Genomic DNA, 17,263 nt, shown 5'->3' with positions numbered 1-17,263 from the left:
GAGCGCAAACAGTGTCCGCCCACTTATTCAGCCGTCTGGGTTCCAGAAGTATTTTTCCCATTAATTTTTCGCACAAGCCTTCTCTGTGCGAGCTTTCTCTTTCCTTGGATTTAAATTTTTGAGCCTACGCACTGAAGCAACGTGGATATATAAACTTTTTCAATATTTGGCGTGGGTGTTTTTTCTGTTTTTTGTCTACTCCCATTAATTTTTTCCATAGACTTTTCATTAAATCCTTCATAAAAGAGTCGTAAGCCATGAAACCAAACCAGCCAGCTCCGAGGGAAATCACATTACAAACAGCGTTTGAAAATTTGACAGAAAGACAGAGGTACAAGACTGCGTACTTACCGTATTTCATGAGGGCATTGACTACAAATCCCATGAAGCATTGCAAATTATGTCATTGAATAGAAAACTATGGGAATATACAGTATTTAAAATAACTGATTTTAGGTTGTTGATTATACGTATAGAAAACAATATATTTTACGTTTATTGCTAAATATTCCGATATGTACAAATAGATTAGTTTAAGCATGAAGAGACACTGGCTCGATTCTTTCATTCACAGTGTGTCATGGGAGCGGGCAATCGTTCCGAGGCACGTTTCGCTGTTTTGGTTGGCCGCGGATCTTTGATTGGTAAAGCTTTCTCTGCTGGACCATGGGTAATGTAGTTGTTTAACATGAATTCCGCTATCAAACACGATTTTTATACAATGAAGTTGAAATAACGCAGATGGTATATGATTATTTATATCAAACTATCCATTTTATCAAGTGTGTTTTGCAGCCCTACATGGTATTCTATAAAAAACAAAACAAAAAACAGTGTATCTCAGTGCTGAGAGGAGACCTCATAAGTGATCTACATTTCAGCATGCATGGAGGGTTCTGGGAAGTTGTGCCAGAAAATGTCAAGGGCTTGTCAGCAATTTTTCTGATTTGTCACCAACCTTATCAGATTTTGTAGAGCATCTCCTTCCTGAGTGTGAATGGAAAAGTGGAATTCATTCATTCAGCTTCTGGAAACTGTATAGCAGCTACATTGCGTGGTTTACAAGGACATTTCTTTAGGTTAAAAACTGGTAATTACAAGGGTATTATGCTATAAATGTGGTTTATGAGGACATTTCTAGTGTCCCCATAATTCAAATCGCTTAAAAACATACTAAACTATGTTTAGTCTTCCAATTTGGAATGCCCAATTCCCAGTGCACTTTTAAGTCCTCGTGGTCGTGTAGTGATTCGCCTCAATCCAGGTGGTGGAGGATAAATCCTAGTTGCCTCTGCGTCTGAGACCATCAACCAGCGCAACTTATCACGTGGCTTGTTGAGCGCGTTGCCACGGAAACATAGCGCATGTGGAGGCTTCACACCACCCACTGCGGCATCCGCGCGCAACTCACGCAACTCACTCAATTACAGCGACCACGAGGAGGTTACCCCATGTGAATTTACCCTCCCTAGCAACCGGGCCAATTTGGTTGCTTAGGAGACCTGGCTGGAGTCACTCAGCACGCCCTGGGATTTGAACTAGCGAGCTAGCGAACTCCAGGGTTGGTAGCCAGCGTCTTTTACCACTGAGCTACCCAGGTCCCCATACAGAACGTTTTTTATGAGGGTTAGGTTTAGGGTTTGGGGATAGAATCTATAGTTCGTACAGTATAAAAATAATTATGTCTATGGAGAGTCCTCATAAAGATAGCCGCACCAACGTGTGTGTGTGTGTTTGACTCTGGCTAACAAAAACAAAAATGGATTCGCAGTTTCAACTCAGTTATATAAATTAGCATGTTTTTTTATTTGTTGTATTTAGTGTAAATGTAACTGTTCGAGAGTAATGCTGTCACCCTAATTTAAATCCTCATTGACTTTGTGTCAGATAAATACTACCCCAATTTCTTAAAAAGTAAATTGTTCAATCTAATAGTTCTATGTAAAAGGTAACCATGATTAGGTCAGTTGCAGGTGGTATTAGGGGGAGGGACATTCTCATTCTAGAGAGCATTTGATTGGACAAAAATCAGTGTAGTGCAAAATGTGTCATAAATATTTTTGGTCTAATTTCCCAGAAGAGAAATACTGACCATTTTAAATGTGTATATCTGTTAAAGGTTATTTTTATTTATATTTCACAGGATCCTTGCGGTTTAATTTGACAAACTTTTGAGTTTGGTGTACAGAAATAATCTTCTTAAGTGGCTGGACACATCATTGGTTTAAAGTAAACTCTCTTACTTTGTCTGTATAAAGTCTGAAATGTTTGCCGCAGAACTCTGCTTAAGCTGCGGTTTGAGCTCGGCTGCTCTGGGACAGGAAATGTCTGAGCATCACTGCATGAGGATTTCAACCTGCTGGTGTAAGCAGTCCAGAAGTATGAACTCTCTTTACTACTTTTTCCTCACTCAAGCTACAAAGAGAAAAAAAGAACAGGCTCAGAGTATATGATTTAGCACTCATAAGAATATGCACATGTGTAAAAACAAGACTATTTATGTTCGACTATAGCCGTTAAATGATGTGTGACTGGTATAAAAAGGCTTCAGATGTTCACATCTATGAGTACAATATGTCTAGATTACGTTGCTAGCTTTTTTCCAACACTGTTCAATGGCTGGACCAATAATTTGGTGGACAAACATGCAACTGGACTGAGAAAAATGACAACCCCTTATGTTAAGAGTGCATTCAGTAAAAGTTTTACCCCTAAAGAAATAGTTAATTTTTTAAAATATGTTTAAAATATTGTACTTAGATGAGATGACTCTACTCATATTAGTAGCTTAATAAAAAGATTTATGGGGGCCTGGGTAGCTCAGCAAGCAAAGACACTGACTACTCTACCTGAAAACGCAAGTTCGAATTCAGGGAGTGCTGAGTGACTCCAGCCAGGCTTCCAAAGCAACCAATTGGCCCGGTTGCTAGGGTGGGTAGAGTCACATGGGTTACCTTGCTTGTGGTCACTATAAGGTGGTTCTCGCTCTCGGTGGGGCGTGTGGTAAGTTGTGCGTGGATGCCACAGTGAATAGCGTGAGCCTCCACATGCACTAGGTCTCCGCACTAACGCGCTCAGCAAGCCACGTGACAAGATGCGTGGGCTGACTGTCTCAGAAGTGCAGGCATCTGAGATTAGTCCTCCGCCACCTGGATTGAGGCGAGTTGCTGCTCAAGTGCGCAACCACGAGAAATCAGAGCGAATTGGGCATGCCAAATTGGGGAGAAAAGGAGATAAAATAATTTTTGCAAAATGATATTACATTGCTCTTTACACGTATCGTGGCAGTCCTGAGGTGAAATGTCCACTGTGTGGTGCTAAAAGCGAGTTAAATGTTCTCCCAAAAAGATGAGATTCTTATGGGTATGCTTTAATGAGTTTTAAATCAACAAACCCTACCTACCTGCCTTAAACCTAACCGATAGAGTCAGAAAAAGCAAATGTGTGATGAAAATGCAAACGCTGAAGCAACCACATTATTTTATGGTGCTTTAATGACACTTTTGGCTCACGTGTCAATTCTCATGCTCTTTTAAGTGGTACCCTGCATCACAAGTGCAACGCTCTATCAGTTAAGCTACCGCACAACTTGATCGCTTTTGAATAAGCTTGAAAATGTAGTTGGTTATGTAATGCAAATGTTGGGTAATCTCGCCTTTCAAGTCTCGCGCTAAGTGCTTGACATCTTAAGATAGCATTGTTCGAGGAACAGAGTGAAAAGTGTTTATAAACTGTATCTATACCTTATAAAATCTATATCTGTTTTACTGTTGTTTTGTGTGATAGGGAATTAAAGTCATTGTTTTAGCACCACTAGAGTTTATTTCACCAGTAAAACTGCTGCAATACGTAAAACGAGCTATGTAAAAACCATTTGGCAAAAATATACGTATAGAAACGTGATTCTTTGAGACCAGGTTGCTATTCGCAGTCAGTAATGATTAATTTATTCTGTGAGTAAATGCATCCAATTACAGGGGATTAGAGAAACAGATCAATGTTTAAGTATTTTTTATTATAAATTCTCCTCCCTGCCCAGTAGGTGTCGATATGCATGAAGAATGCTAATCGCCAAAAACAAAAGAAGAAGAATGGGAAAGTGAAAGTGGAGATTGATAGTAGAAAATGGCTTAAATATTGATCTGTTTCTTACCCACACCTATCATATTGCTTCTGAAGACATGGATTTAACCACTGAAGTCTTATAGATTACTTTTGTTCCGCCTTTATGTGCTTTTGGAGTTTCAACAGTTTGGTACCCATTCACCTGCATTGTACGTACCTACAGGGCTGAGATTTTCTTCTAAAAAATTTTCATTTGTGTTCAGCAGAAGAAAGAAAGCCATTCACATCTAGGATGGCATGAGGGTGACTAAATGATGAGAGAATTGTTATTTTTGGGTGAACTATCCCTTTAAGAATTATGGTAGAACTTTGAATTATTGGGGGAGCTAATGGGACTTCTTATCTTTGGAGCAGTTAGTTCACCAGCACTTTTAAATCAGTGGAAGGATAAATACCACTACATGTCAAACTCAAGGTCCGTGAACTGAATCCGGCCCGCCATCTCATTTCATGTGGCCCACGAGCAAATTTCTCAAACGTTCGATGGCAGGTGATCGGAACGTCTCAGTGACCAATCAGTTAGCACTTTCCTCATTAATATTAATGAGCCTTCCCCGGTCATCCTTACCTTATTTTTTGGAGCGCATTTTGCTCACTTCAAAAGCGAAACAAAACAACACTTCCCAGACCATTTATCTGCACAAGTCAATGCACAGAGCAGGTGCGTTTACTCGCAGACCGAGGTGTCTCACCCAAGCAGCGCAGATCATTATTGACAGTGCTATCCAATACCTGGATCAATTATTAATATACAGAATGGAAAGAGGTTCGCAAGCACAGTGTAGGTGCGTTAATCGCACAGTGCAGACCATTACAAAAGCAATCGTAAACCTGTTTGAACGCAGCACAGAATTGCCAAATTCTGCAAAACCCAAAATGTTTTAGTGATTAAACTAGTTTAAAAACACACTAAACAGCCCTGCAATTCTAAACAGCACTAACAAAGAAAAGAGGAGAAAACACTTTGCCATGCACAGACATATAAATATAGAAATCATGGTTTTACCAATGGTTTCCATGGTCTTATTACAAATACCATTGTTAGAACTATACTATGGAAGAACTATGGTAAATTTTCATAATTATTACGGACCAAGCTGTCAGTTTACCTTCTGTGTAAAATCTGTTCTCTTCTAATGCCCTGTGATTGTAGGAAAATGTAACTCGTTTTGTTTGCCTTCAGAAATTCCAAGAGATGACAGTAGTTTCATCAGTAGTTGCTTGATGAAAGGATCCTATAAAGGAGACCAACTTAGTCACACAATTTAGCCCTATATAAATTAGGTATTAATTTTTTCACAGATATTACTGTTACTGTTTTCATAATTTACATTCTGCATCCCAAACTCAAAAATCAATGCTTTACTGTCAAATGTGCATTTCAATGCACAAAATATGCAAGATTACTTGTAATTGTATGGGTGCTACCGAATCAGGAGCTAGTGCTACATTTTCAGCCGGCCTTTTGAGGGCACACATAACGCTGATGTGGCCTGGGCTGAAATTGAATTTGACACCCCTACACTACACCCTCAAACATAAAACTCCCATTTGCAAACATTCAAAACGAAGGATGTATCCGTCATGCTAGCAAATGCTCGGGGGCAGTACAACATTGGACATGAGAATGTGTGCCACCAGAGCTGTGCTCATGTGCATAGACGGCATTGCATGAATTCCTTCCAACTGTACATTTGACATCTTTCAAAGGCAAAGAAGTGGCAGTCCAGAAACAAGCAATCTGGGGATAAGGCGATACGGACCACATTGTCCCGTTTCACCCGTAGGCTATTTAAAAGTACAGTAGGCTGTATTTTCCGCTACAAAGCCAAGCACCCACCCTTCCGTCTTTGCAGCATATTGGAAACAGATGCCGTTGAATGCAAGGCCTGGCTAATTTAAGTGGACAGGCCAGATGGGGGAGAATGATTGCATACTACCCCCTGTTGGCTTTCATTTCATAAGGTTTCAGAAACATGGCAGAGGTCTGCAGAGAGCCAGTGAAGAACTGTTTTACTGTTGAACGTTTTAGCCCGTGTAGGATTGGATCCCGCGTGGGTAGACAGTTTCCTAAATAAGACTGTCACACATATGGGCTTTTATTGCCTTAAGCACTCGTCTCTGAAGAGACTAGCATGCAGATATGGAAGGAAAGATTTCTGTATTTCTATTCTAAAGACATCCAACTTAGTATAAACGGCACACTGGATAGTGTGTTCTCTTCAACAGTTGCGTATTTCAACCACTGGCATCATTTATGGGTGGGACAGGTGGAACATGTCCCTACCACTTTTTGCCTTGGTTAGTTTTGTCCCCACCACTTTTTAAAGCTAAAGTATGTAATTTCCACCAAACGGAATTGCAAAAATAAACAGTGTTTTCAAAACAGCTTTCTTAATACGCCCCTTGTTTGCTGTTGATCAAACAAACAGATAGTCCTGCCCCCAACTTAAGCCATTGATCAAGTCAATGTTATTGTCTTTCTTGAAATGGGTCGCTCAAAACAAACAGAGGAATTTTTATAGTGCCACATATACACAGTGTTTATAGATTTCAATAGGGATGTCCCGATACCGATACTGGTATCGCGTCCGATACCACGCTCATGTACTGGCACTCATACTCATAAAAATGCTCTGATACCAAAAACTGATACCATCTGATGTACAAATGTCATTACGTAAACATTCAACGCACAAATTAAAATCACGTTATGTCCTAGTGAGATTATTTTACCGCAAAACCTGCGATTTAATGATATAAATGTATAGTTTAAATGAGCGGCGTGCTGTGAATGTGAATGTATGGAGACAGTGTTGTGCGACGGCAGCTGCACGTACCTTTTAATCCTCCTTGGCTCATACAGGGAACACCGTCTTGTGTATCGAGTGCTCTGTTTGAAGCCGATGGCAGTGAACAGAGCGCAAACTCACTTTGTAGCACGAGGCACAAACAGAGTACATACTTATTTAATTAAATAGCAGCCTTTGTGGTTTAATAATCACTCTGAGTCACGTAGTGATCTGCTTTTCCAGAGTGGGAAGCTTGTCATGACGTCAGAGCAACTTGGTCTTAAAAACACAGAAACACTTCAAAATAAAACCTCCGTCAAAATAAAAGCTCAATTTAAATTAAAAATGTATGACAGAAATTTTATATTAACTGTTATACTACTATTACTACAACTAATAATAATAATAATAATAATAATAAATCAATAGTAATTGTATTATATTTAGGCAATATCTTACATCTATGATGCTCTGTAGTGCAGCACTATATTTGAAAAAATATAACTCCAATGTATTTTAGATTGTGTTATGAGATTCTGAATAAAATTTCAACAAGCCCATGAGCTTGATCAAACTGGGTTTTCACTTTTTAAAAAACAGTGTTCACAAAAAAACATCATGGTTACTTTCGTAAACTCCGTTCCCTGATGGAGGGAACGAGACATTGTGTCGATGTAGTGACACTAGGGGTCACACTTGGGAGCCCCAAAAAAGGCCAATGGGAATTGGCGAGTGGAATTTGCATGCCACTCCCCCGGACATATGGGTATAAAAGGAGCTGGTATGCAACCACTCATTCAGGTTTTGTGCTGAGGAGCCGAGACCAGGTCCCGGCCATTTCAGCGGGTAGTTCAGCGTTATGGCAAGAGCGACACAACGTCTCGTTCCCTCCATCAGAGAACGGAGGTTACAAAAGTAACCATGACATTCCCTATCTGTCACTAACTCGACGTTGTGTCGACGTAGTGACACTAGGGTTCCCTATACAAAATGGCACAACTATCTGAACTATGTTACGTGAATTAGCAGTGTGTGACGGGCAGACCACTGTGTGCCTCGTAGCCAGTGCACCAGGCCGTCACGTAACCTCCCCCAATGCTCTTATGAGCGTCAAATGGTCCATCAGGAACAAGTCGACTGCCCAACAACAGGGACAGGCTAGCCCAGCCGAGGCCTCTTTTCCTCTCTTTTCTCCCCAAAAAGAGTGGAATTTGTTAACCGACTGGGAGCCATAAGTGTCTACATCGGGGGTGTCCCTCCCAAGGGGAAGACACCATGGAGACCACACCCCACCCACCACGATTTTGTGGAAGACATCACATGGGGTTGCCTTCGGGGAACCAGCACATGTGGAGCACTTACCTCAGTACAGGGCCTCATTAGCGCATGTACTGGGTTGGTAGCGAGTTTCTCCGCAAACTCAACTGCCAGAGGGCTAAGGAGGAAAGTCATCCAGGGATCACAGTCTGTGAACACGACTGGGAGTCAAGAGCGCATGTCTTCACCTCAAGGGAGGGGAAAGGCACTATGCCCAAGTGGTACACCCGGCCAGCTGTCCCAGAACTTACCTGCTCGTGCATGGCAATACAAGGGATGAGACCGGCTCAACCCGGAGATTGTAGAACCTCGCAAAGGAATTGAGTGCTGCCTAGCCCGCTGCTCTGCAGATGTCTGCCAAAGAGGCGCCACTGGCCAGGGCCCAGGAGGCCGCCACACTCCTGGTAGAGTGGGCTCGTAATCCCGCAGGGGGTGGCACATCCCGAGCCTGATATGCCATCACAATGGCGTCAATGACCCAGTGGGCGATCCTCTGTTTGGAGACAGCGCTTCCTTTCCGCTGTCCACCAAAGCAGACAAAGAGCTGCTCGGAGCTTCTAAAGCTCTGCGTGTGATCCAAATAGATGCGTAAAGCTCGCACTGGACACAGCAACGCCAAGGCTGGATCTGCCTCCTCCTGGGGCAGCGCTTGCAGGTTCACCACCTGATCCCTAAAAGGGGTCGTGGGAACCTTGGGCACATAGCCCGGTCGGGGTCTCAGGATCACGTGAGAGTAACCTGAACCGAACTCCAGGCACGATTCGCTGACAGAGAATGCCTGCAGGTCCCCTACCCTCTTGATGGAAGTGAGCGCAGGCAGGAGGGCAGTCTTCAAAGAGAGTGCCTTAAGCTCAGCTGACTCCAAGGGCTCAAAGGGAGCTCCCCGTAGACCCCGAAGGACTACAGAGAGGTCCCACGAGGGGACGAGGCGTGGTCTGGAGGGATTCAACCTCCTAGTGCCTCTCAGGAACCTGATGATCAAGTCGTGCTTCCCCAAGTACTTACCATCTACTGCATCGGTGTGAGCCGAAATAGCGGCTACATTCACCTTCAAGGTGGAGGGGGAGAGCCGTCCCTCCAGCCTCTCCAGCAGGAAGGAAAGCACCGATCCGACTGCGCATCTCTGGGGGTCTTTGCGACGGGAAGAACACCACTTAGCGAACAGATGGCACTTCAACGCATACAGGCGCCTCATCAAGGGACCGTGCCTTGTCAGCCTCTTGCATCTCAACCAAGTTGATTCACGAAAGCAAGCCCCGACCGCAACGTTGCCATGGTCATGTTCTCGCAATTAGGACATGATCCATCCACAAACGATGTCTCCGCATGGGCAGCGCCCAGACACATAAGACAGCGATCGTGGCTCTTAAGCGGAGAGATAACGACCGCAACCAGGAATAACACACAAACGGAAAGGCATCTTTTAAAAGACGTTCCGTGTGTGCCGCTCTTTTTGTGAATGAAAATATACTCTTTTAGAATATACTCTCTTGTTTCGCTCTGCCGAAGCACCCAGGGGCATTCTCTGCACTCCATGGGTACAGAGGGGGAGAAGCCGCTGAAATGCGCCGTAAATCCAGCAGTTTTAAGGTGCATCATGGAGAGAAATTGAATTCAGTGCACTGAATACAACCGCTCGGCTCTGAAGAGAAAATCTGAATGAGTGGTTGCATACCAGCTCCTTTTATACCCGTATGTCCGGGGGAGTGGCATGCAAATTCCACTCACCAATTCCCATTAGCCTTTTTTCAAAAAAGCAGAGGTGTTTGGGGCTCCCAAGAGTGACCCGTAGAGTCACTACATCGACACAACATCGAGTGAGTGACAGGTAGGGAACTAGCAACACTACTAACACAACTGCATTTTTAACAGCGAGACAGTAGCTCAAATGTTTTCAAAACAGTGTAGCTTTTTCAAGAGATTTAAAATCATCAGATTATTCTCTGCTTTTGACATCAAAATGTAAACAGGCATGCACATGAAACTTGAGCACATTGGATTAGCCGGTAAGAACGCCTTTACTGCCATAAAGGCATTTACATGCGTCACAAAATCGTAGTGATGGGCAAAAATATATGTAAATCAAAGTAAAATCTACATGACCTTACTCAGGGTAAAAAAAAAAAAAAAAAAAAAAAAAAAAAAGGAAAGCTGTTTAAGGTGTTTACATGACCTCACATGTTGTCTGCTTATTAAGCATAATCAGTGTAAGACTGTGTCACTGTCTAAAACAACTTAAAACAGCAAACAAGCTCTACTAAGAGATTCCCTAAAAATTAAACTTGTGTTTCTTAGATTCAGCACAGTAACTGAGCATGCATCATCATAACTGTGGTTGTACTATGTAATTTGCACTTGTGTGTGAGACAGAGAGACAGTCAATTCACTCAGTGAGGTTCTTAGAATAATTTTACGCTGTAAGCACATGCCAACGTCACTATTGTTTCTATCATAATCTGAGCCAGGCTTTCTTTTCACTACAGGTCAGTAATATTTACTTAGCCAAGCCTGATCTGCGCACAAGTGATCTCAACTGTTTCCTAAGCCATGTTGACATGTTTTACTTGAATTAAATCTGTGGTTGTAAATAAGTGGTTCATCATCGCTAATGGAGAGCAGAGGCACGTAGTAAACCTGAAGTTATATGCAAATAATGAGTGCACGAATGTCAGTACAGCATAAATCAGTTTTAACTAGAAAGTCCTGCACTGCTTAGAGTCTGTTAACTGTCATTCTTTGCGTCTACACTCAGACAATCCACATACTAAATTTGTATTTAACTTCGGATGTTCCTGTAAAAAGCTTGGCTATGTTTTTGGCTAATACCAGAAATAAGTCAAGTTAAGTGAGGTCAGTTTTATTTGTATATCGCTTTTCACAAAACATAAAGTTGTGAAAAATACTTTGACTTGTAGTTGACTTTTGGAAAGCTGACCAGTCCTGTGGTGTAACATGCTCTACATCAAAAACTATTTTAAACAGCAGTTTGCTAATTGTTTTTTATATATATATATATATATATATATATATATTATGCATGCTTTTAATGACCTCATATTAATTAAAGGTGGAGTAAGCAATTCCTGAGAAAGACTGTTGATATTTGAACTCAACAGCCAAACAAACACACCCCTCCCTTCAGTGCTCCTTCAGAAGCTGGAATAGTGTTGTGTGGATCGGTCTGATCCACTTAATTTATTTTCCTATTTACAGAGCCAGGGCTGTGTACAAACACCAGATTTTTTTTTCAGCGCACCCACAGAACAGACTGCTAGCGGACCGTGAACAGATAGTCACAGAATTTGACAAAAAGTGTATTGGATTAAAATGACTTACTCCACCTTTATGAGACTTTGTGGAATATTTAAAAAGGTAAAAATATATACTTTTTAAAAAAGGTGATTAAAAGTATAGCAGAAAAACCCCTGAAATATACACTTTCCCTTAAACATTCATGGGTCAATGAAGTGATGTTTATTATTTTTTTGTCCAGATCTATTAAATTATTCAAAAATAGATTAACAAATGCAACTCACATAAAACAATTACTTGAATACGCCTCTTCTATGATTAACATGTTTTTAATCACTGAGTTCAAAGTCATTTTAATATTTTTTCTGGGGCTTAAAGTAAAAAATGTCATGTTGTGTAACTGTTCAGAGATGTTAAAAAATAGAAGTCTAATTAAAAGCTGAAATTCTTGAAGAAAATATTGGCATTTGACTAGAGCAGATTATTCTTTTTTTATTATTTCTGAAAAAAAAAAAAAAAAAAGCAGTTATACTATTTTATTTAAAAATATGATTTTAAAAACTTTTGTCCACCGAATCAAAGTCTGGTGTAACCAACATATACAGAAGGTAGCCATATATACAGTATATATACACAAATGAGCCTAAACATTATGACCACCTGCCTCATATGCTGTTGGTCCTCCGCGTGCCGCCAAAACAGCGCCGACCCTTAGAGGCATTGACTCTACAAGACCCTTGAAGGTGTCCTGTGGTATCTGGCACCATGACATTAGCAGCAGATCCTTCAAGTCCTGTAAGCTGCGAGGTGGAACCACCATGAATCAGACTTGTTGGTCCAGCACATCCCACAGATGCTCAATTTGGAGGCCAGGGCAACACCTTGAACTCTTCATCATGTTTCTCAAACCATTCCCAAACAATGTGTGCAGTGTGCATTATCCTGCTGAAAGAGGCCACTGCCATCAGGGAATACCATTGCCATGAAGGGGTGTACCTGGTCTGCAAAGATGGTTAGGTAGGTGGCATGTGTCAAATTGACATCAACATGAATGGCCGGACCCAGGATTTCCCAGCAGAACATTGCCCAGAGCATCACACTCCCTCCTCCGGCTTGTCGGCTTGCCCAGGTAAATGGTGCACACGTAATGTAAAAGAAAATAGGATTCATCGGACCAGGCGACCTTCTTCCACTGCTCCAAGATCCAGTTCCGATGCTCACCTGCCCATGGTGAACAGGGGTCATCATCGGCACTCTGACCAGTCTACGGTGATGCAGCCCCATATTCAGCAGGGTGTGTTGTGACACATTCCTCCCGTAACCATCATTAAAATTTTCTGTGACTTGTGCCACACCAGACCTTCTGTCAGTTCGGACCAGACAGGATAGCCTTCGTTGCCCTTGTGCATCGATGAACCTTGGGCGCCCAACACCCTGTCGCCGGTTTGTGGTTTGTCCCTCCTCGGACCACTGCCAGTAAGTACTCACCACTGCTGACCGGGAGCACCCCACAAATGAATGATTAAGTTGTGTACACTCTCGTGTATTCAAGATGCAAGAAAAGTATTTTAATAAATTTTCCTTTATGGTTACTTCACATGAAAATGCTATAAATATTTTTCAAAAATGTGTGAAACCAACATACATGACATGTTTTAAACTAGATTTTTACCTAAAATCTTGATGTAGGTAAGAAAAAATTTGTCAGTGGACATGCTATGCATCAGCTAAGAAAAAACAACACAAAAGATAACCTAAATAAATGTGTTTCCATGAGGTATTCTTAGATTCATAATTAGTTTAGATTCTAGACTATTCGGTCACCATCCGCTCTGGCCAGAACAGAACAGCCCTGTCTTAATAGGCATTCCGGTAACATAACCAACAAGTTGAGTGCAGTTCTTGTCCTGTGTATTTACTTGCTCCATTTCCTGTGGCTCTACGTGCATCTCTGCACCAAAAGCGACAGCACTGATTCATGCTTTTGAATGGAAACTTTTTTGACCATCAGACCTCAAGTTCATAAGAAACAACCACCTCAAGAGGCCATCCTAGTGTTTATAACTATTAAAATAACATTTTCAAAGAATCGTCCACCAGTTCACAGGAAGAGAAGTGTCTTTAAAGGCGAGAAGAGAAAATAAAAAAAGGCTGATGTGCAGATGGAGGGGGCATCCATCACCCCCTGATCTTTCAGGTTAAGAAGTTGTTTTGTTATCTCTCGTTCGCCCTTTGGGTGTGATTAAGCCTTGTTTTCCCTGTCCGCCTCGTGTACTTGTGCTTAAATGTCAAAACTATGGCAGGAATGCTCGAGCTGTGAGGTCAAATGAGGTCGCACGGAGGATGTAAACAACAACGTTTTCTTTTCTTTTTTCTTAATGGACTGATCCACTTAGGGAAAGAGCGCACTGTGAGCGTAGCTTGATCCCAGAGGCCTCCGTGTGTGGATTCCGAACAGGGATTTAGGTTTTAGATCGCAATCGGACCCGACCTGAGTTTTAACACTGGCTAGGGAAGGATCTAATCGTCCACACAATAGCCTCTCTGTTTGACAAGGATAGCGCTGAATGGCTCATCAAACTATAGAAAAATGCAAATTGGTTAAAGGAATATTCCGGGTTCAATACAAGTTAATCTCAATTGACAGCATTTGTGGTATAATGTTGATTACCACAAAAATTCATTTTGACTCTTCCCTACTTTTCTCTCGATTCAAAAATCGAAGTAACAGTGAGGCATTTACAATGGAAATGAATAGGGCCAATCAGTAAACGTTAAAATACTCACTGTATTAAAAGTACAGCCACAAGATGTAAACAATATGTGTGTAAACATGATTTTAGGATGATAAAATTGCTTTCTAACCTTTTCTGTGTAAAGATGTATAGAATTTTACAACTTTGTTGCTGTGATGACGTAATGCTGTAAACCCTATAAAACGACTGTAAACCCCAAATGACCATAAAACGTCAATTTAAACAACTTTACAGCTCAAATAATACATGAGTTTTAACAGAAGAATTAATGTAAGTACTTTTATAAAATAAGCTTCACATTTCTGCCTTCAAACCCTCCAAAAATTGGCCCCATTATCTTCCACTGTAAGTGCCTCGCTGTAACTTCAATTCGTGCTTTTATTTAAAGAAAAGAAGAGACGAGTCAAAATAAATTTTAATGGTGATCAACAGTATGCCACAAATGCTGTCGACTGATCTTAACTTGTACTGAAGCCCGGAATATTCCTTTAAGTTCAGATCACCAATTTAATACTGTCCTCTTCTTTATGATGAAATTTCTCACTGGTCTTGTGTAGAAATCCAAACACAAGTGTTAAAGTTTTGCTTGTGTGATTTTTTTAAGGGAAAACAAAAGATCATAAGCTATGGACATGGTTTGGATTAGCATACATGTAAGAGGAAACTTCTCCCATGGGAGTCTGCTTTAAAAATACATATTTAGGGACTTTAGACTGAGCCTTGACATTGGATATTTTGGTCAAGTCCTCATTCCGTGTTAGGTTTACCAAACCATAAAATAATGCCCATAGGGAGACAGAAACTATGTGAGTCTTGGGCTGGAATTGTGGCTAAACTCTGGCATAACACCAGCTGTACAGCACCACCTACTGTTTTCACTAGAGAAAAACAACTTCAAAAAAAGTGTAAAAAGGTTCTGTGGGATAATGGTTAACTTGTCACTGTTTAAGATTTATATATATACATATATATATATATTACAGTTTCCACCCATTGTGTTTCCACAGAATCAATGAGCTAAATAAATAGACACCAAATACAGAACTATGCAACATAAAGTACTTTACACAATAAAGTACTGTGGCATTAATACCATGGTATATACTACTTTGATATACTTTGTATTCATATGGTACTCCAAAGTCTCTAAATACTAATGGTATTTTATGGTATTATGTCCAAAAAGTACTTTTTTTGTTTGTGGGGAAAGTCAATAAACCCTATCAATCTCTCTTAACTTCTACAATCATACGATGTTTTATTACCACAGAGAGCTAGCCTGACCTCTGCTGGACAAACAAGCTACAACACTGTCAAAACTTGTAGTAAGCTAGCAAATTCTTACTAAAGAAAATTTAGTTATACTTTTGTGGAAACCCATATAAAGCCCTAAGGTGTTAACTTTATTAATTTGATCAATAAATCACATTTCTATAGTAATAAATAATGTGATTATTAAGCTTGGACCCCCTTTTCAGTCCAAAAGGCAAAATCCATTTTATTATCATCTTCTTTGCACGATTACCTTCAACTTAAGAAATAATAGCGACGGATTCAAATAACTCGAGTCATACCACTGACTCGAGTCTTTTGAATCCATTCACCAAAGAGAATCATTCACTTATGCGTTCTGAAGTTTACGCCAGTGGGTCTTGAAAAATGTGTGTAATGAGCAGTGTTGGGTAAGTTACTCTAAAAAAGTAATTAATTATTAACCACTAATTACATCTTCTACAATGTAATTAGATTACTGTACTAATTACTCTGTCTGAAAAGTAATTGCATTATTTAATACTAATTACTTTCTAAAACCCTTATCAACCTTGACCAAATGAAAAATACAAGAATAGACATGAAACTGTTCTTTTAATTCTTTCAAATAACTCATATAAAATCAAATCAATTATTCATGAACCGGCCAAAGAATTTAAGGGAACAGAGTTAAATTAGAAAACATAAATTTTAATATTAGATGTTACATTTTAAATTCACTATTGTTTTATATAGAATTGTTCTAGAGTCTATACAGCATTTAACACAATTACATCAGAAGTAACTGTAACTAAATTACTTAAATTACTTAAAAATTAAGAGTAATCCCTAACTTTACTTTTTTCAATGAAAATGTAATTTAATTACAGTAATTACACTGGTAATGAGTGAGTCACTGAGTCATCGATTCAAGCGATTCATTATTAAACAAATGTCGATCATGACCGAAACAATGAAAGTGAACGTGAGCGATTGGTTCACTTTAAAGATTTGTTCAAAAACACATTTTCGTTCACGAATGAAACACTGCCAATGTTTTTAAGCTATATTTTATGAATCGCCATGTATATAGCGAACATAACCTTAGTTATAGCCTATTATTTAAATGTTTGTCGTCAAATGGTTTATCAAAGGTGTTAGCCAAGGAGGTATTAGCATACATTTCTTTTTGGTTCATTTTGGTTTGAGGTGGGGGCTCAGCTCATATTGCATGTCCTGAAAGATTGAAAACCCCTAAGTGTGGTCTAAAGGTCCAAATACTTTTTGAGGTCAGGATATCTCTAAACTATGTATCTCCTTTATGCCTCAGGGTGGCACGTTATCAACAATCATTGTCAATGTTGGTTGGAACTGGAAAAAATCGTACACTCACTACAGAAAAGTTAGTCATTATGTGGTCATTATGACTTGAGCAACAATTACAATTACAACCAGGTAAAAGTGTTCTGTTATAGTTACTCACTTCCGTTACGGGGCCTCCCTGACTGTCCTGATTGGGCGCGATTTTACGACAACAACTATGGCGAAGGCTCTGATCTTAATATTAATGAGCCAAGCCCTCCATTGGAACGTAACAACGCAACGTCATCTATACCTTATTAATATTCACGACTTAAGCCTTAGCGATTGGAAGGTCAGCGAGAACTGCGAGAAGGGTTTAGCTGCAGACATTGCTCCAAAAAGGGTGCAAGGGAGCCCCAAACCTAACGCTTTCGCTAACCTTAACCGTGAGTGGTAGTGACGCCCCTT

The sequence above is a fragment of the Myxocyprinus asiaticus genome, chromosome 19 (genome assembly GCF_019703515.2).
Source record: "Myxocyprinus asiaticus isolate MX2 ecotype Aquarium Trade chromosome 19, UBuf_Myxa_2, whole genome shotgun sequence".
NCBI classification, from domain to species: Eukaryota; Metazoa; Chordata; class Actinopteri; order Cypriniformes; family Catostomidae; genus Myxocyprinus; species Myxocyprinus asiaticus.
This window is presented reverse-complemented; position numbering follows the sequence as displayed.